A 22,106-nucleotide genomic window follows, 5' to 3' on the forward strand; every position below is an offset into this window, starting at 1 on the left:
TCCAGGGCACACAGCTGGAGTATACATTCCAGTTTCCCTTGAAATTAGAGGAGGCAGGTCACTGAGTTCAGGCAATGAAACATGGGCAGAAACAATAAGTACCACTTTCAGATCTGTTCTATTTCACCCCCAAAATTTCTTGCAGGTGATTTTCCTTTTCTTTTGCCATCTGCCTGTTGAATGGAGAGAATTCCAAGGACCTAGAGGAGGATGGAACCACAGGATAAATAGAGGCTGAGTCTCAGCACGACTGTGTCCCTTCATCCCCAGCTCTCCTCCCTGACCCACAAAGGTGTGTAAGGTAAACAAGAATAAAATTTTATGATATTAAGTCGCTGAGGTTTTAGCATTGTTTCAGCCATTAGTCTAATTCTTCTGTGTATACTAGACTAATTCATTCATGTAAAACCACATGTTAGGTACAGAAGAAGTGTGCAATAAATATGAGCTACTGTTACTACTAACAGCACTTTTATCACTACTAATATTGCAGTTACCCCTACTACAGACAGAATCTGAGTGAATCTACTAGTTTATGAATCACAGCATGTTGTTGTTGTTGTTTAGTTGCTAAGTCATGTCCGACTCTTTGACACACCCATGGACTATGGCCCATTGGGCTCCTCTGTCCATTGGATTTCCCAGGCAAGAATACTAGAGTGGGTTGCCATTTCCTTCTCGAGGGGATCTTCCCAACCTAGGGATCGAACCCACATCTCCTGCTTGGCAGACAGATTCTTTACCACTGAGCCACCTGGGAAGTAAATCACAGCATACTCTGACTTAAAATGAAATTTTAGGCAACTCTGAAAAGAAAGATCCAGATCTTTTTTCACATGTGCTTCTTTCCAACATAGTCCTCCCCTTTTTGTGTATTTTCAAGAGCTGAAAATTTTCAAATTTTAAAGTAAAAATAAATATGCATCTCTGATAGTTTTACTGATCTTCCTTACCAGTCCATTTTGAAGATGGGCAATATATTTTTGAATCTTGATCATTTCATTCAATGTGTTATTGATATTTTCCTCTTTCAGTTTTTATATGTGCTCTGAATTTTTATGACATATAATCTGTTTTCATCCAAATTTCTGCTAAAGATGTCAGTGAGGATAAGACCAAATAGAGAACCCTGTGGCATAACCTTAATGGTTCCCTCAAGAATTGTTCCCTCACCCACAATATTTGAGTTCTATAAGCCTGGCTGTACTATCATTCAATTGAAGCCTCACCATCTTGTCCACAAAATATCTTGAAATCTTTGTCAAATGTCACATCAATAGTGTGATTTGCTAATCCACAGCATTTACCTAATCGATTAATTTAACATTTTGAGACAAAAGTTAAAGTGGGATTTACTTGGAATGACTTTTTTCTTAACAGTTTTGGGCTGACTTCTAGTAATCATTGCTGTCTTTTAACCATCCAATTAATATATTATAGAATTTTGCCTGGATTTGACACTAAGTCTATAGCATTGAATCTCTCTTTCAACCGCTCTTTCAAAAACTCTTGCCCCTTGCCCTTCTCCAATTTTTCTAGGACCTCTCTCAGTATTTGTGAATTTTTAACCATTACCAACAAGAGTTTCCCCATCTCATGTATAAATTCTCCTGGTACCCAGGGTATGACTCATCTTGATCTAAACAACTGAACTTACTGACGTCTGAAACCCCACTCCCCTGGTCACAAAAAGCACTTGTAGCTACCAAATACTGTAACCGTGACTACAAATAATTCCAGAGATAGGTCAGGAAACTCTGTCTTACTTAGGAGTACCTTCAGGCTGAGAAACCCGCATGCCCACTCAGTTATGCACTCGGAGTGTGCAATGTGCCAGGCATTTAACACACATGCTTCATTTAATCCCAACCATGAAAACTGAGGTTTAGAAAAGAAAGCTGACCAAGGTTACACAACACAAGTCAGGCTGAGTCAGGAGTCAAACCCAAGTCTGTCCAACTCCACAACCTATGTTCCATCCACTGAACCATGCCTACTATCTCACTAGGACTCTAATTCGCTCTTCCCACCTATCTTGGCCTTCAATTTCCTTTTAATTACATCTGCTCTATACTTTACAGTTGAGACACTTCTCCTTGGTGAAGAAAATGAGAACTTGTCAGAAACTGAGGTGCTGGGACTTCCCTGGTGGTCCAGTGATTAAGAATCTGCCTGCCAATGCAGGGAACACAAGTTCAATCCCTAGTCCAGGAAGATCTCATGTTCTGTGGAGCAACTAAGCCCATGGACCACAACTACTGAGCCTGTGTGCCTAGAGCCTTTGCTCTGCAGCAAGAGAAGCCACCACAATAAAAACTCTTGCCCTATAATAAAGAGAATCCCCCGCTTGTCACACCTAGAGAGAAACCGCACATAGCAACGAAGACCCAGTGCAGCCCGAAAAAGAAAAAAAGGATAAAAAGAAACAAACTTCAGTGCTTTGCTCCTTCCTATATCTGCCATTTATTCTAAGCATTCTCCAAATGAGTGTGTTCTAACAAAAGGAGCTTTATCTCTTTTTTTTTTCCCCACAAACTTCCTATTCTGCATGTTCATCCCCCATTAAAATCTTTTTGTGTTGGTAATATTTGGTTCCTCAGGGTCCTTGGGACATGCCTTCTTATCAGAAGTGAAAAATTTTTATACCAACCCTGTTCTTTGAACCCCATCCTCCCATGCCCTTCTTTCTATGTAGTCCTGGTCTTCAAGTGGAAGGTTCATCTCAGTCCCCACCCTCCTTCAAGTGCATTCTGTACCCACATGGACTACTTATAAGCTAAAAACAGGTGCCAATGAACGATTCTTTAGTATCAGCCAATGAACATGCCAAGTCTCCCTTTGGGTGTATGTATGCTCACTCATTCAGTGATGTCTGACTCTTTGCTACCTTATAGACTATAGTCCACCAGGCTCCTCTGTCCATGGGATTCTCTAGACAAGAATTCTGGAGTGGTTTGCCATTTCCTCCTCCAGGGGATCTTCCCAATCTAGGAATCGAACCTGTATCTCCTGCATTAGCAGGCAGATTCTTTACCACTAAGCCACCTGGGAAGCCCAAGCCTCCCTTCACCTGGAGGCATTTTCAGTTTTGAAAGTAACTGATAAAGCGAGGGACAGTGGTTCCAGGCATAACTTTTGGAATGAGAATCTTCGTTAACGGGAAGCCAAGTCCTGGCTTTACTACTTACTACCTTTGTGAGCTTGACAATTCACTTAATTTCTCTGAACCTCAGTTTATCTATCTGGAGAAGAGGGGTAATAATTCTGCTAGGGTAAATGTCGCCTCTTATCATTGAGTGAATCTTAATGTTAGCATTTTTGCCCTCTAGGTAAATGAAAGAATAAATATTTGAGAGTTGGGAGGCCCAAAGTTTGCCACTAATTAACACTGTGTGAGTGGTTAGCTCATCTGCTTAGCCATGAGTAGCCACAGAACACCTGGGTTGTCAATGGCATCATATCCTAGCCAGAGGCCTGCAGTTACAGGCTAGGGAAGAAGACCAGAGGAAGACTGTCAAATTGGAGCGCTCACAACCCTACTGAAGATGGCAGCCCTGTCTGGCCCCCACATGAAACTGTGGTCTTGGTGGTGCCAAATCTTTGCTTTTCCCCCCAAAGATACCAGAAGTTCAGAATTTTATGCCAAACCTCCCAATTTTTAAATGTTGGCAAATTATTTATTTTTACTATTTAGCATTCTACATGTTTACTGACAACATACCAGAAGTTTGCAACCTCTGGCCAAAAGCCTGAAGTTAGAAGCCCCACTCCCCTAGTTACAGAAAGCACTTGTAGCTATCACATGCTGTAACCATGGCTACAAATAATCCCAGAGATAGGTCAGGAAACTTTATCTTATTTATGGAGCACCTCCAGACTGGGAAACCTGCGTGTCTACTCAGCTATGTGCTAGAGTCACCCTTTTTTTGCCACAGATATTAATTTACCACAAGACTGCTCTTGTCAGATCCCCCAGCATCTCCAGGTCAAATTCCTGGCCCATCCCAAGATTCCAGGCACTCACCGGTGATCTTATTTATGGTGTCAATTACTAATGGTGCTGAGATTAAGAACCTGGTGAAACAGATGCCAGGCAGGCTGTTGCTAAAATTGTCTATGTATGGTTAGAGGCAGGGAGAACCTGTCCTGTTCTGTGCATCTGTGGAAGAGAGGGGGAGGTTTTTGGAGCCAGAACCTAATTTGTTCACAGTCAGGTTAACTGAAGCCCACAAGACGACCCTTTTGGGGAAACCAGGGCTGGTGGCAGCTGTTGAGTGAGCCTTGCTCATTTGAGGATTATGAGAGATCTGGAGAAGGCTTGATAAATCACTAAGAGTCTATCTTTGGAATATACAATAGATTTTCCAGCAGATTCAACCCATAAAGGCTAGAACCTGAGTTTTCTAAGATTTAATGCATACAAGTAGCCAAAATACATATTTTTAAATTTTTATTTAAACTTTGTCTGGATTTTCAAAACAAATGTATAAAATAAAAGCAATCTTAATGTTTATCTGTAGAGAACTGGATAAAAATTATAGTGCATCAGATTATAAAGTAGTACAAACCCAACTATAGGATAAATAAAATTAATTTTAAAGAGCTATCTATAGAATATTATCTATGGTACTATCACTTTTTCATTAAAAACAAGTAAAGGAAGGAAATAAAAATCCATGAGAATGTATCAGATCAGTTCAGTTGCTCAGTCGTGTCCAACTCTTTGCGACCCCATGAATTGCAGCACACCAGGCCTCCCTGTCCATCACCAACTATATAAGTGTGAGTAAATATATGACTGTATGGGCTGAATAGGCTTAGGAAAATCTAGTAAGATATATACTAAAGAATTAACAATAGTGTGCTATATTTTCATTGAATATTTGTTGGCATTTTATTTCATTGAAACAAGAAGTCACTTTGTAAATTTTAAAAAATGAATATGTAAAGAAAATACTTAATCCTTATCAAATCAAGTCAACTCATAATTAATTTAGCACCTATTGTGACTCCAATATTTGCTACATATCAAGAATAATATGAGAAAAATTCCTATCCTTGAGTATTATAGTCCACGAGGGGAATATATACATTTAGAGAAGTAGGTCAATAATAGATGTTGATAAACACTCCAGGGTCTAAATCCAGGCATCTTCACTACCAAATTCCTTAAGCTTTGGAGTTTCATTATTTCTTAGAGTGTCATGACTATGAAGAAGAAAGGACATTGCAATAGAAACTAATGAAGAAACATTTAGAAGTGCTTGAGCAGAGATGAGACACCCATTTTCCTTTCTGTGCAAGTGAGATTTTTCAGCTTATTATTGATCTATCTTTTCACTTATTAAGTGGAATCTATTCCAAAGATGGATCATGAATGAGACCCAGCTACCTTCCATAGAACATCAGAAATGCCAGAAATCTTCCAAACCACCTCTTGTGACACTTCTATTTTAAAGACAGGAAAAAAGGGCCTAGAAAGGCCTGAGGACTGTAATACAGCTGATTGAAGACAGGATTGGAACATAAAATTTCTACTGTTTCAGCCTACCCACATTATGCTCATTCCCATGAATGACTCAGTTAGTAAGACATCAAAGTAGAATTCTTCAGTACCCCAGTTTACCAGGCAGGTGCTCCCACCAATTGCAGTCTGACCTAGGCAAGATTCTCACTAGTTCAGAATTTCCTAGGTCAACTTTAATGGAGCAGGCAGGAAAGCCATCCTAATCATGTCTTTTTTAAAACAGTTTTTGCTCAGTGTTATTTTCTAACAGGAAGACAAATGGACAAATACCAGCATAACCAGCATTTCTCAGGTGCCTGGCTTCTCTGGTGGCTCAACCGCTAAGAAATCTGCCTGCAATGCAGGTGACCTGGGTTTGATCCCTGGGTTGGGAAGACCCCATGGAAAAGGACATGGCTACCCACTCCAGTACTCTTGCCTGGGAAATCCTATGATAGAGGAGACCAGCAGGCTACAGTCCATGGGGTTACAAGTGTCAGACACGACTTAGCAACTAAATCACCACCACGACCCTACAAGTAGAACTTTTGATTATCTTTTCTCAGAAATATGTGATTATCTCCGTTTCACAGAACCAAAGTCTCAAATCCAGGCCTTTAAAAATATGTCTAGGGTATGTTCCTTGTATGCTGTCTGCCCTTGTATAGCAGAAAAAGCACTGGATATGGCCCAAAGACTGTAGCTTCTCTAAAAGCAAAACACACTAATAAAATTCTGCTTCTGTGGGGGAGAGTCAATTGAAATCAAATAAGAGTACATTTCATTCTGTCATCTCCTGACCTATAAAAGTGAGTTAGAAGACTGGACTCCTGGACAGTTGTTGCCTCTGGGCCCTACAAAAGTCTCTGTTCACTTCTCATTGTTGCAGATTTCTGAATCTTGTCTTCAGGCCAGCTTCCTTCTCTCTTGATATCACAACAGCATTCCATTCTGTACTTGGACAGTCTGTGAAATCTGTCTTCTCTTAGAACAGATGATAGAGCTCAGGTTTCAAAATTCAATAAATCTTGTCCTGTGAGATTCTTGAAGTGGGCATTCAGGAAAGCAGAAGCCAAAAATAGATGTTCTTCAATTAAGCCTACAGTGAAGGTGTTAGTTACTCAGTTGTGTCCGACTCCTTGAGATCCCATGGACTGTTGCCCGCCAAGGCTCCACTGTCCTTGGAATTCTTCAGGCAAGAATACTCAAGTGGGTAGCCATTCCCTTCTCCGGCGGATCTTCCAGAACCAAGGGGTCAAACCTGGGTCTCCTGCATTGCAGGCAGATTCTTTACCATCTGAGTCACCAGGGATATGTGTGTAAGCAAGTAACCAAGGGTTGCTCTGTCACACTCCTACTTCCTCCTTAATGTCTCCTAGTTCTGATCAGGCTTAAAGCAGTGGAAGAAAAAGATGGCTTTTTGTGCAACAGCATGTCCTGTTGGAGCTTGTGTGCTGCAGTACAACTCCTTACAAAGCAGCATATTCCCTGAGAGAATGAGCTGGAGTGAATGTACTCCCTACTACTGGTTCTTCTTTATTTCTTGAGACAGAAAGGACTATGTCATTCAAAGTATAAAACGCACCTAAAAAAATATTCTTCGGTGAAGCCCAATGGGATTAAGGTGTGACATCCCCAAGAACAGCCAAGTCACAAAAGAGCTAGTCATGCTCACGGCCAAGTTAAATAACGCATAATTTTGGATCTCTGGGTCCTGCTAGCACTCTTTGAGTGTGGGCTTAGGAAATGCCTGAACTGAACAGGCCGGACGGCTCCTGTTGAATCGTGCTCGCCTTGGCCCTGGCGTGGGTAACTCTCCTGTGATTTGGCTTCCCCCACACATATCACACCTTCCCACAAGTGACCTTTTCACTCAGTGCTCAGCTTTTCTGTGGTGGCTTAAGTGCCTGCACACATCTGCGTCATCAGGTTCATGCTGGGAAGATGACGTGGCGGCTGTCCATGGTGTGGCTCTCCAGATAGGTTAGAGTGCTGCTGGGGTTCCTGCAATCCTTTCTGGGATAAACATGGATATGGCGTGACGATGTTTGCCTGACGTGTCTCCATGATGCTGCTTCCTGTAGCGCCTTCTGCTGGCTAGCACTCTAATTTATCAAAATGAGTTTACACAGATCTAATGGCACCTGCTTCCTTGAGCTTTAAATCTTCACCCAAGTTTTGGGATTTCCAAATATTCCACATCTGCTGATACAAAATTTCCCAGAATCCCACTAGCATACTGCATCATGTATCAGTGGGCTTCTGCACTTCCTTGGAGCATCAGTACAGCCATCTTGACTACAATCACTGGTCTTCAGCTTATTCTACATCTGTGTGAAGCAGTCTAGCTTTTAACCACCTATCAGTACCCAAAGGATGTCTTCCCTGAACTCTGAATTGACCCAACTACTTCTCTTCTGTGCTCCTGCCGCAGCCACCTTTGTCTCTACAATCTCATTCCTACAAAACACTACACTAATTGCTTCTGTTTATGGTCTGTATCCATACTAGACTGTGAACCCCTAAACTGTAAGGACTATATATTAACAATGGGATTCACTGGTAAAGAATCCACCTGCCAATGCAAGAGACATGGGTTTGATCCCTGAGTCGGGAGGATCCCCTAGAGAAGGAAATGGCAACCCATTCAAGCATTCTTGCCTGGGAAATCGCATGGAAAGGAGAAGCCTGGTGGGCTATAGTCCATGGGGTCACAAAAGAGTCAGATTTAGGGACTAAACAAGAACAACAATATATTACCAACATCTAGCACCATGTCCTGCACAAAACAGATTTTCAGGACATGTTGAAGAGCCATTGCAGGCTTAGTTGAATGAGTTTAGATGAAAATTATTTCCAGGCCTGTGAATTAATTCTATTTCAGAAACTTTTTTTGTATCACTTTGTCATGAAATGTTACATATGGCTTATGTTGATACATGGAAGGACACACATCCAACTGCAGTTACCACAGAAAGACTAACTAGTTCAACACTCAGAGGATAACTGTATTTAGCAGGTCTTGCAGAGGCCACATGGAGGGGGATGACTGACTTCCCCCACACTCTCACTTTATAGGAGGCAAGAAATTAGCAGCCACTTTGGATTGGTCTATAACTCAGTATCCTCTGACAGTATCTTCCTTAAATTCTCCTGAAAGGCTCTGCTGGGATTCATATATGTTATGAAATCCAACTATCTGTTATGACATATGGATGCCTCACCCTCTGCATCAGCTTTCCAGCCTCATCCTCACAAGCGTGTTGGTGTTCCTGTCTTAGATACAGACTGAGAACCCCAGAGATAATCTTCCCCAATCGCAACACCTTCAGTTTGCTTGAGGATAGTCCTGTTCAGCCGCATAATAGAGAATGTCCTCGAGGAATCTTGCATCCTGGAGGTTTGTATATAAAAAAAAAAAAAAAAAAAAAAAAGAGTCTTTCCAACTGTGGATCCTCTGGCTTTTGCCCTGACTGTTTCAACTAGGGCCTCAGTCTTCTCTAATTCTGAATGGTTAAGGAAGCCCTTCCCAGGCCATATTTCAGAAGAATTAACCCATGTTAGTGTAAGGCTTGGAGAGCTCTAAGGAAAAGATGTACGTAAGCATATATTGCAAAGAAACAAAACCAGAATTTAGGAAAAAGACGCTATTGATGAAGCATGAAACACTCCCTAGAACAAAGCATTCTAGAAAAGGGAAATGGAACCTTCATGTTTCTGGGACCCACTTCTGGATGAAGGGATTGCTGAACCAGCTCTCCTTGGAACAGACAGCTAACTGGTGAGCATACCAGGATGGTGGTGGGCTTATTCTACTGGGTGCCGCTTCCTGAGCTTCCTCTCTGAAGATCATCACTAGCCACACTCTGAGACAAAAGTGTGGGTGTTATCATAGGGTTAGACAAAACCTAGTTCTAGAAACTTAGTTTGGAAGCCACGCAAAAAAATTTTACTGGGTCTTTGGCAACTGCGCAGAACATTACACAACAAGGCTTTCTGTGCTCCTACTTAGGGATAGGAAAGGTCATTCCACAGGCCTGCAGAACTGCAGGCTGAAGAGATTGGGGGAGAATGGATACATGTATATGTATGGATGAGTCCCTTTGCTCTTCACCTGAAACTATCACAGCATTGTTAACTGGCTATACCTGAATACAAAATTAAAAGTTCAAATAAAAAGACTGTGATCCTGAAACTCTCAAGATGGCTTCCATACCTGTGTCTATTTCATGTTGTCTCAGCCTATGAATAGTGATGTCATCAACTAGGAATAATGATGTCATCAACTGGGGGTGCGCACCTGGGCCCTACTGCTGTGAGAAGCCCCCACAGGCTTTTCCTCTCCAGAGCCAATGTTGTGGCTGAACCAGCCCTTGTGGTCCTTATTATGATTGCAAGATGCACCTTAGCAACAGCCATTGGGGAACTTTGACAAAACAAGGTTTCTTCCCAAGTCCTGAAAAGTACATGGCATGCCCAGAGCCACACAAACAGGTCACGAATAGAAAGAGTGTGGACCTTGGGTTCTGCCTCTGTTGGAATTGAAGGTGGGGTGCCTAACGTTTTGTGGATTCACCAGCTACTGGTGAACTTAAAACTTAAGAGCAGGAATTAAGGTGCTAGAAGGTCGAAGCATGGTTACTCAAGCCCTCAGTCATCTAGGTGACTGAGGGCTTTCTAAAAGAGGAAATTTATGTGTGGGGTGGGCTTTAGCTGTGTAGGTGGCAATGCATTTGTTGAGGATAGATGTCTTTGAAGTGGATGCCTTAGTAATCAAAAGCATATACTGAGGTAAGTCACTTCAGTCGTGTCTGACTCTTTGTGACCCTATGGACAGTAGCCCACCAGGCTCCGCCGTCCATTGGATTCTTCAGATAAGTATACAAGAGTAGGTTGCCATTTTTTACTCCAGGGGATCTTCTTGACCCAGGGATCAAACCCATGTCACTTTCATCTCCTGCAGTGGCAGGCAGGTTCTTTACCACTAGTGCTACCTGGGAACATTAAAACCAAAGAAGTTAATCCTTAGGTACTCACACTACAGTGTCAAATGTGGCATCTTTTTGGATGAAACCGAGTAAGAGGCTGTTCCTAGGTATTCCATGCTCTTCATTTGTAAGAATTAATATTGTTAAAATGGCCATACTACCCAAAGCAATGTACAGATTTAATGCTATCCCTGTCAAACGACATTTTTCACAGAACTAGAATAATCCTAAAACTTACTTGAAACCATAAATGACACAGAAATTACAAAGAAATCCTAATAAAAAAGAAGTCTGGGCATAACTCTCCCATACTTCAGACAATACAATGAAGCTACAGAAATCAAAACAGCATGGTAGTGGCACAAAAACAGACATGTGGATCAATGGAACAGGAAAAAAAAGAGCCTAGGAATAAACCCACACACCTATAATCAATTAATCTTCAACAAAGGAGGCAAGAATATACAATGGAGGAAAGATAGTCTCTTCAGCAAGTGGTTTGGGAAAGCTGGATAGCCATATGTAAATCAACAGAACATACCCTCTTGCAAAAATATACAAAAAATGGCTTAAAGACTTAAATATAAGACATGACACCATAAAGCATAAGCAAAGAATTTTCTGGCATAAATTGTAGCAATGTTTTTTTTGGTCAGTCTCCCAAGGCAAAAGAAATAAAAAACAAACAAATGGGACCTACTCAGAAGCTTCTGCACAGCAAAGGCAACCATAAACCAGATGGAAAGACAACCTACAGAATGGGAGAAAATATTTGCAAATGATGCAACCAACAAGTGCTTAATTTCTAAAATATATAAAAAGCTCATACAGCTCAACAATAAAAAGCCAACAAACTATTCAAGAAGTGGGCAGAAGACCTACATAGACACTTCTCCAAAGAAGACATACAGATGACCAATAGGCATATGAAAAGATTCTCAACATTGCTAGTTATTAGAAAAATGCAAGTCAAAACTACAGAGAGATATCATCTCACACCAGTCAGAATGGCCACCATTAAAAAGTCCACAAAGAATAAATGCTGGAGAGGGTGTGGAGAAAAGGGAACCCTCCCTGGTGGCTCAGACAGTAAAGAATCCACCTGCAATGCAGGAGATCTAGGTTTGATCTCTGGGTTGAGAAGATCCCCTGGAGGAGAGCATGGGAACCCACTTCAGTATTCTTCCCTGGAGAATCGCATGGGCAGAGGAACCTGGCAGGCTACAGTCCAAGGGGTCACAAAGAGTAAACACGACTGAGCACAGCACAGCAGGCATCATGGGCTTCCCTGGTGACTTGGATGGTGAAGAATCCACCTGCAATGTGGGAGACCTGGGTTTGATCCCTGGGTTTGGAAGATCTGCTGAAGAAGGGAACAGCTACTCCAGTATTCTGGCCTGGAGAATTCCATGGACGTCTGGCAGGATACAGTCTAAGGGGTCACAAAGAGTTGGAACAACTGAGTGACCTTCATTTTCACTTCCTACACTGCTGATGGGAATGTAAATTGGTGCTGCCACTATGGAGCACAGTAGGGAAGCCCTTTAAATTAAAAAGTAGAGCTACCATATGACCCAGCAATACCACTTCTGGGCATATAATCAGAAAAAATGAAAACTCTAATTTAAAGATACATGCACCCCAATGTTCATAGAAGCACTATTTACAATAGCCAAGACAAGGAAGCAACCTAAATGTCCATCAACAGATGAATGGATAAAGAAGATGTGGTATGTGTGTGTGCGTACACGGAAAGTCATGAAAGAATGATATTCTGCCATTTGCAGCAATATGGATGGACTTGAAACCTAGAAATTATCATACTAAGTGAAGTAAGAAAGTGAAAGTGAAGTCACTCAGTCGTGTCCGACTCCTGGCGACCCCATGGACTGCAGCCTACCAGTCTCCTCTGTCCATGGGATTTTCCAGGCAAGAGTACTAGAGTGGGGTGCCATTGCCTTCTCCATGACGTGAGAAAGGGAAAGACAAATATGATATCATTTACATGTGGAATCTAAAATATGACACAAATGAACTAATTTTCAGATATAGACCCACAGACGTAGAAAACAGATTTATGGCTACCAAAAGGAAAAGGGAGGGGGGATAAACGAGGAGTTCAGTTCAGTTCAGTCGCTCAGTCATGTCCGACTCTTTGTGACTCCATGGATTGCAGCAGGCCAGGCTTCCCAGTCCATCACCAACTCCTGGAGTTTACTCAAACTCATGTCCATTGAGTCGGTGATGCCATCCAACCATCTCATCCTCTGGCGTCCCCTTCTCCTCCTGTCCTCAATCTTTCCCAGCACCAGGGTCTTTTCAGATGAGTCAATTCTTTGCATCAGGTGGCCAAAGTATTGGAGTTTCAGCTTCAACATCAGTCCTTCCAATGAGGAGTTAGGGATTAGTAGATATAATCTACTATATATGAAAGAGATAAACAAGATCCTATTGTATAGCACAGGGAACTATATTTAAAATCTTATAATAAAGTATAATGGAAAAATCTGAAAAAGTATATATACATGCACACATATATATATATATATATATATATAACTGAATCACTTTGCTGTACATCAGAAATTAATACAACATTGTAAAACAATTATACTTCCATATAAAAAAGGAAAAAAAAGAGGCTATTCCTTATATTAAGTTTTCTAGAGCAGGGAACATGACTTATCTATTAATATAGCATTCTCAGCATTTTGCTGAGTAAATAAATATAAAAACAAATGAATGAAAAAGCCTGCTGTAACTAACATATTAATGAATAGTGAAGGCTTTGAATGGGACTGATTGAGTGTGCCCTTGGGCAAGATTCTTAGCCTCTGTACATTTTCTCTTACCAGCAATATGGGCATAATAATGATAGTAACTATCTCAGAAGATTGCTGTTGATAATTAAACAAAATGATGTATGTAAACCACTTAGCTGGCATGCAATAATCACTTGATAAATGTTTATTGTTTTCTAGTTATTACCACTTGAGAAAATCTCATCTGCAATTTTGTAAAACCTCAATATATTTTAGGAGAGTGGAAAGAACTCCTGAAACATATATCTTACTGATGAACTGAACCCTAATGGGGTAAAGTCAACCACTGCAGGTTGTTTTGCAAAACAGTCAAGCTGGGACTAGAAGCTAGACTTACCCTTACCTACTGGTTTCATAGGAAAAGCATATCCTAGGAAATAAGCCTAGATCAGCTCATGGACTTGCAGAGACTCCTAATTCATACCTAACACACGTTTCCTTTCCTTTCTCGGTGCTCAACTAGACTATATATCCCAGCTTCTCCTGCAGTTAGGTGTGGTTAGAGTTCTAACCAAAAATGGAGAAGGAGTCAGGTAACCAGTTTCAAGCCTGGCTTGTAAATATCTCCTATGTTCAAGTTTCCGTTACTCCTCCATCTGCTGCCTGAATGGAGAACTACCAAGCTACATGCTGAAGATAGTGAAGTCTGGTCAGAGCCTGGTTCTCAGAATCATTGCTTGGAGAAGAGCCACATAACCAGGAAGCCCATGTAAACTGTGAAGTGAATGAGAAATAAACATTAATTTCTTAACATTTGGGGGTTTATCTGTTACATCATCTAGAGACAGCTTAGGGGGTACTTTACATGCCCATGGGTGGGAGAAGGATGTGCAGTGTGGCAAGACATGTACAACTCCAAGACTCCTCTTCACAGAGTCCAGGAACTTCTCCTAGAATTAGAATTGTATGAAGGTTGACCTGGCCATTCTTTGGCAACCCACTTCATTTTGGCTTCATTGAATGAAAGTACTAACAAGGACTCAAAATCTCTTTGGTTTTCTGTGCCTATACTGGACTTACAATGAAAGTGAAAGTCACTCAATTGAGTTTGACTCTTTACAACCCCATGGACTATACAGTCCAGGAAATTCTCCAGGCCAGAATACTGGAGTGGATAGCCATTTCCTTCTCCAGGGGATCTTCCCAACCCGGGGATCGAACCCAGGTCTCCCGCTTTGCAGACAGATTCCTTACCAGCTGAGCCAACAGGGCTTGCAATAAAGTTCAACAAAAGCAAACAGTATGAGTATACAGCATCTGAAGTAGGAAATGTTGTTAGGTTGGCCCATGAAAGATAAGTGCTCTGAGCAGCTGTAGGGATGGAAAGTTTCCCCTCTTGCTTTCTAAGTTCTTTAGCTGATTTAATAATTAAATTAACATAAGACAGATTAACAGGGCTTCTCAGGTGGCATTAGTGGTAAAGAACCTGCCTGCCAATGCAGGAGATACAAGAGAAACAGTTTCGACCCCTGGGACAGGAAGATCCCCGGGAGGATGGCAAGGCAACCCACTCCAATATCCTTGCCTGGAGAAACCCATGGATAGAGGAGCCTGAGGGCTATAGTCCACAAGGTTGCAAAGAGTCAGACATGACTGAAGCAACTTAGCTCACACATATGCAAGACGGATTAACAGAAGGAGAATAAATTTAATTCTGTCTCTGTGTGTGTGCTCGTTTGTCTCTGACTCTTTTGAGGCCCCATGGCCTGTAGCCCGCCAGGCTCCTCTGTCCATTGAAATTTTCCAGGCAAGAATACTGGTGTGGATTAGCCACTTCCTTCTCCAGGGGATTTTCCCCACCCAGGGATCAAACCTGTGTCTCCTGAGTCTCCTGCACTGGCAGGCAGATTGTTTTACCACTGAGCCACCTCTGTAAAGAAGCCCCCAAAGATATGAAACTAAAGAGCAAGTAGGGCAATTGAGGCCTTAGGAACCTTCCTGAGCCAAGGGCTGTACTAGGAATCTGGGGCTTCAAAGGGGAGGAGGGCAATTCATAGGAAGTTAAGAGCAGATGATGCTTGGTGGTTAGAAGTTTGCATGGAGCACAAGCAATCAGATAAAAGGTGTCTCTCATAATAGGATTTTTTTTTTCCTGGTCCATTTCCTCTGCCCCACTCCCCCATCTAAACTCATTTAGGTAATTAAAGGAGAGGTAAAGCTTTTCTCCAATCTGTAAGGTCTTGATTGCCTTCAGCTAAAAATAATCCACACACCAAAGTGGCATATTTTGGGGTAGCATATTCTGCTCCCCTTCACAGTGCAATGAGCTAAGAAGGAAAACATGATGAATGTTTTCTCAGCCTTAAGAAACAAGGTTCACCTTTCACCATCCGTATGGCACAGCATGCACAGCTGGAGAAAGCAACAGGCTCGTGCAGAGCTAGACACAAGGAGTGTGGCAGCTGCACCTATCCCTGGGGACTTGGTGGGAGCGGGTTAGACCGATGGGGTGGGAAGGTTGGGAGGATATAACATGACTCTTCAATCACCCCCTAGTCCCCACTGGTCCTTTCCAAGGTGAAGGTTCCCACTGAGACACTGGAGGGAATCCTGAATTGCCCAAGTTAGAATGTTAGGCTGCACCCTGCAGTCCTGGAAGCTCTACGCTTGCCCACCTTCAATGGTTTAGCAGGGGTCCCCAACCTCCAGGCCACAAACTGGTACCTCCTGTCCGATCAGCGGCGGTGTTAGATTAGAAATTAAGTGCACAATAAATGTAATGTGTTTGAGGGCTTCCCTGGTGTCTCAGGGGTAAAGAATATGCCTGCCAATTCAGGAGAAAGGGTTTTGATTCTTGGTCCCAGAGGATCCCGCATGCAGTGGAGCAACTAAGCCTGTGTGCCACAACTACTGAGTCTGTGCTCTAGAGCCCGTGAACCACAACTACTTAGCCCACGTGCCAGAACTACTGAAGCCCGCAGGCCCTGGAGCCAGTGCTCCACCACAAGAGAAGCCACCGCAAGGACAGCCTTGCACGCAGCAGCTAGAGAGTAGCCCCCGCTCACCACAACTGGAGAAAAGCCCAAGCAGCAAGGAAGACCCAACACAGCCAAAAATTAATTAATTAATTAATAAAATTTTAAAAATAGATGCAATACACTTGGATCATCCCGAAACTGAGGTCATTCTGAAACCTCAGTTCAGTTCCGTTGTTCAGTCGTGTCCGACTCTTTGCGACCCCTTGGACTGCAGCACACCAGGCCTGAAACCGGGCCCATGGAAAAACTGTCTTCCACAAAACTGGCCCCTGGTGCCAAAACGGTTGGGGGCTGCTGGTTTAATGGACAGCGGGGATCTTACATGTCTGAAGCAAGATCCTGGAATGACACCCCGCCGTGTGCAGCCCGTGGTGAGTAGATCATGGCGGCAGGCTTCACTCCCAGCAGCGTGAGGGGGCAGTTACCAGTTATAGGAGGAATTGAGGTCAGGTGGGCTTCTAATTTACCAGGGAAACCAGCAGAGGGGCACACCCCTCAATGCCCCTTTGATAAGCATAGTGGAGAATTCTGATCTAAAGCTTGAGCAATCCTTATCTGGAGCCTGGGGTGAGTACGTAGGGAAGTCAGTCTGTGAGTAGGGTGTAGGTGAAGCAGGCACTGGTTGAGCTGGGGTTGTCCAGAGAGCAAGAGAACAGCCATCTTGAGTGGCCTGACCATCCACAGAGCTAGAACAACTCGTATCAGAAAAGGGAGTCCACGGTCACAGTACTGGGGGCAGCAGGGAGAACATAGGACTTGTGATTTTTGAGATCTGACTTAAGAGAGTAACAATCCTCTCCCCCAGTCCCACCACCGTAACTCATAGTCCCATAGAGATTACTTGTCTTTGCTGTACTGCGTCCCACCATCCTCATTTCTCCTCAGTTTATATGGTTTCTATGAATTCTTCAAAGGACTATTCAAGCTCTGCCTTCTCCAGGAACACCTCTCTTTATTATTGACCTTATAAATCTAATTTGGGGAAAAACATACTAACGGAAAGGTCTTTGTTGGAGCCCTGTCTTTGTTGCATACAAGCTCTGTTCATTTTGTGCACATTGCTGCTGCTGCTGCTAAGTCACCTCAGTCGTGTCCGACTCTGTGCGACCCCATAGATGGCAGCCCACCAGGCTCCCCCATCCCTGGGATTCCCCAGGCAAGAACACTGGAGTGGGTTTGTGCACATTACTAAACCTCTATTAGTTTCAGTTTCCCCATCTGTAAAACTGGGATTTAAATACAAATCCTAGAGGATCGTTGCAAGGATTATAGGATAACCTTGCATAACGTGTAACATATAACAAAGACTCACTAAAAATGTGCTTCATTCTAAAATTCTGCCATGCATCTGGTCTCTACCACCACCAATTTAATGGTTTCATTGTTCACTGCTTTATAGGCATATATCTTGACTCCTCAACCAGGCTGGAATCTTTTTGAAAGTATAAGTTTTCAATATCTATTACACAGAGTAGTTCTGAGAAAACTAAAATACTAAGCTGTATTTAGTATTTTTCTTATTTATTATTGTTCATTATTAGTCTGTTATTAATTAATTAATTGGTTGCTTGAGCATTTATTTTAACCTTTTAATAAAGTCAGAGAGAAGGAATGACTCTCCTCCTCCGCCAAGGAAGTCGTGAAAAATAAAACCTTATTGGGACCATGTAGAAGGTAGATTCAAATTTGAGGAGTCAGTAAATGGCCCCAGTTTCAGAAGGTCAGCAGCAGGGCATTGGTAAATAAGTATCAGTGCCATTAACACAAAGCCTTTGGAAAAGGACAACAATGCCTGGCTTCAGCTAACACAAAACTAGCAAAGCACATCTTCCAGTGAGGACATGCCTGCCTTGGCAGAAGTAGGAGTAAGTAAACTCTAAAATAAGTCTTCATTTGTACTAACTCAAATGTAGCCCTCTTAGTAATGTTCATTCATGCTAAGTTGCTTCAGTGGTGTCTAACTCTGTGCGACCCCATGGACAGAGGAGACTGGAGGGCCACTGTCCATGGGGATTCTCCAGGCAAGAATACAGGAGTGGGTTGCCATGCCCTCCTCCAGCGGATCTTCCCGACCCAGGGATCAAACCCAGGTCTCATTTCCTGCACTGGGAGGCAGGTTCTTTACCACCAGTGTCACCCGCGAAGCCCCAGCCCTATTAGTAACCCTGTCTTCAGGGGTTATTAAGGATGAATGAACCTTCATCCTCATTCCCCAATCATTCCTTATCATCTTTTTAAATTTCCTCAAAATGATGTTTGCAATCTGAAATTACATTATTCATTTTCTAGCATATTCTATGTCACTCTCACACCAGATCATGAGCTCCCTGAAGACAGGATCAAGTTTAATTGTTCATTTCTATGTCCAAATAATCAAGTTCTACCTCTGCAGTGAAAACAATCCCAATTTCACCTTCTTACACTGAAAATCTTCATCGAGTTTTGAGAGACATTTTTTTCATTTGCTTCACATGTGCATGACTCCCTGAAAAGTGAACACTTTCAAGGACAAAACTATGACATGTATTTTTTTAAGTCCTCTATTATGTGTAATGGATTCTGTCAAGCTATGAATGTAAAGTAAATTTTCATTACTCTGTCACAGAATGCTGTGTGAAAAACAATAAATCTTTAATTTGGGTCCTATTAATTTGGAGTGAATTCAGCCATGTAACCATTTTGCACTATTGAAAAAGTTGGTTTGGCCAATAAATTCAACAATAAGAATGACTATGTATTAGGATTCATACTGGGCCTTGAGAATCAAAGGGGAGCAAGACAGCCTTTTCTCAAAAACATGAGCATCTTAACTCAAAGGGTAAGCTTTCAATAGCCCTTTGTATGCAGTCATTGTGCCAATTAAAACAAGCTTTCATCATTTCATTAAAAATAACTGGGTAGAATATATTCTTGACAATCCTTATCCAGTTTGTGTTGAAAGTTTTTTATTACTTTCTCAGTTATAGAGAGAAATATATGCCAACTCAAGTGTATATGCCAATTCAAGTGTAACCAACTTCAGTTCAGTTCAGTCGCTCAGTCGTGTCCGACTCTTTGTGACCCCATGAATCGCAGCATGCCAGGCCTCCCTGTCCATCACCAACTCCCAGAGTTCACTGAAACTCATGTCCATTGAGTTGGTGATGCCATCCAGCCATCTCATCCTCTGTCGTCCCCTTTTCCTCCTGCCCCCAATCCCTCCCAGCATCAGGGTCTTTTCCAATGACTCAACTCTTCCCATGAGGTGGCCAAAGTACTGGAGTTTCAGCTTCAGCATCATTCCTTCCAAAGAAATCCCGGGGCTGATCTCCTTCAGAATGGACTGGTTGGATCTCCTTGCAGTCTAAGGGACTCTCAAGAGTCTTCTCCAACACCACAGTTCAAAAGCATCAATTCTTCAGTGCTCAGCTTTCTTCACAGTCCAACTCTCACATCCATACATGACCACTGGAAAAAACATAGCCTTGACTAGACGAACCTTTGTTGGCAAAGTAATGTCTCTGCTTTTCAATATGCTATCTAGGTTGGTCATAACTTTCCTTCCAAGGAGTAAGCGTCTTTTAATTTCATGGCTGCAGTCACCATCTGCAGTGATTTTGGAGCCCCAAAAAATAAAGTCTGACACTGTTTCCACTGTTTCCCCATCTATTTCCCATGAAGTGATGTGACCAGATGCCATGATCTTCGTTTTCTGAATGTTGAGCTTTAAGCCAACTTTTTCACTCTCCACTTTCACTTTCATCAAGAGGCTTTCGAGTTCCTCTTCACTTTCTGCCATAAGGGTGGTGTCATCTGCATATCTGAGGTTATTGAGATTTCTCCTGGCAATCTTGATTCCAGCTTGTGCTTCTTCCAGCCCAGCGATTCTCATGATGTACTCTGTGTATAAGTTAAATAAGCAGGGTGACAATATACAGCCTTGACGTACTCCTTTTCCTATTTGGAACCAGTCTGTTGTTCCATGTCCAGTTCTAACTATTGCTTCCTGACCTGCATATAGGTTTCTCAAGAGGCAGATCAGGTGGTCTGGTATTCCCATCTCTTTCAGAATTTTCCACAGTTTATTGTGATCCACACGTCAAAAGCTTTGGCATAGTCAATAAAGCAGAAATAGATGTTTTTCTGGAACTCTCTTGCTTTTTCAATGATCCAGCAGATGTTGGCAATTTGATCCAAGTAACCAAGTTGGACTGTTCTAATTTATCCAAATTATAGATATTTTCGGTACTTAATACTCTTGCATAATTATTGCTCTTTAATAAGAAAAAAATAAGGTAAGAAATTATTTTTACTATTGAATGAAAATATGGAGCTTCTATGTCATTTGTTGCTCAGTATATTATGCTTTCCTATTACTTAAAACCTCCAACACTGGTAGACCAGTGAACAATATTTAGTATGTTGCTAAATCAGTAAGAAATAACAATAAGTTTCATATATTGTTGTTCTTGGTCTACCACTGTGAAACCAGGGGTTGACTGCTAGATTTTCAAATAGGAGTGTCTTTTTATATTTTGAGATGTCACCCAGAGAGCTTACAATCCATGAAGATACTCAATCAGCTACTGTTCTGGCTATGTTAGCAATGATCTGAAGGCTAATTGGGTTTCACAGTGGTAAAGAACCAGCCTGCCAATGCAGGAGACAGAGGCAGGTTTGATTGCTGGGTCAGGAAGATCCCCTGGAGCAGAAAATGGTAACCCACTCCAGTACTCTTGCCTGGAAAATTTCAGTGGACAAAGGAGCCTGGCAGGCTACACTCCACAGGGTCACAAAAGAGTCAAACACAACTGAGCTGATGGCTAATGGAGTTAACTGGCCACTCTTTGAAATTATTCATTAAACCAAAGCCATGACTAAAGTTTTTGTTTTCCCAACCCAAGCTCCATTTCCACTGAAAGAGTGTGGTGGTCCAGCAACTTCACCCCCACGAAATCAAGCCCTGGCGAAATGGGTCCGTGAGCATCCAGTGTAACTGTCCCCTGGGAGACAGTCTGAGGTAGGTGCAAGAGCAGGAGATTTTAAGTCCTGAAGGGCTGATGCCGAAGCTGAAGCTCCAATCCTTTGGTCACCTGCTGTGAAGACCCGCCTCATTGGAAAAGACCCTGAAGCTGGGAAAGATTGAAGGCAGGAGGAGAAGGGGACAACAGAAGATGAGATGGTTGGATGGCATCACCGACATGATGGACATGAGTTTGAGTAAGCTCTGGGAGTTGGTGATGGACACGGAAGCCTGGCGTGCTGCAGTCCATGGGATTGCAAAGAGTCAAACACGACTGAGTGACTGGACTGAACTGAACTATGGCTTCCCAGTGACATTTCTGTAAGGACAGAACCCAACCTTCAAAATCCTAGCCTTCCATTTGCAAAACAATAGTTTCTGCCCTGTTCACCTCTCCCGGTTATTGTGAGGCTCCAATGAGATGATGCGTAAATGCTTACAAATGGAATAGCCCTGGGCATGTTATTAGTCTCTAAAAAGTCATTTGATGCCTAACAACTCAAAATCACTCCTCTTGTGCCGGAGGAGCACATTCAAGAGGGAGGATATATATTTATGATTAAACATCCTAAGTAAATCCTGCCTCAGAGAAACTCTGGCCCGAACCCCTCAGAATTCTTTCTTGATGGTCCCCGTGCATTCTGAGTCTGCTGTGGCTCCAGCAGAAAAGCATAATGCTAATTACACAGACCATGAGGCAAACTGCCAGCTTAATCACTTGCCTGAGGGCCTTGGTCAAAGACTTTAACTTTTTTAAGTTGGTTTCCAAATCTATAATATGATCATAAAAAAATACCCACTATAGAATTG

At 42.3% G+C, this 22,106-nt stretch overlaps 1 long non-coding RNA gene across 2 annotated transcripts; it reads right to left on the bottom strand.

Annotated features, from left to right (window-relative positions):
- Nucleotides 1-11,660: 11,660 nt before the first annotated feature.
- On the bottom strand, nucleotides 11,661-16,953 carry LOC147376183 (uncharacterized). Of its 2 annotated transcripts, none has more exons than XR_015161428.1 (3): nucleotides 16,617-16,953; nucleotides 13,660-14,030; nucleotides 11,661-12,877 (listed from the first exon to the last, which is right to left on the bottom strand). It is a non-coding gene; the product is annotated as an uncharacterized LOC147376183 (long non-coding RNA). The 2 variants fall into 2 exon arrangements; XR_015161429.1 differs by having other exon boundaries at nucleotides 13,741-14,030; nucleotides 16,617-16,951.
- Nucleotides 16,954-22,106: the final 5,153 nt, after the last annotated feature.

Source organism: Bos grunniens, chromosome 3 (genome assembly GCF_055505025.1).
Source record: "Bos grunniens cultivar Pamir isolate PY7600 chromosome 3, Bosgru_T2T1.0, whole genome shotgun sequence".
Lineage (NCBI taxonomy): Eukaryota > Metazoa > Chordata > Mammalia > Artiodactyla > Bovidae > Bos > Bos grunniens.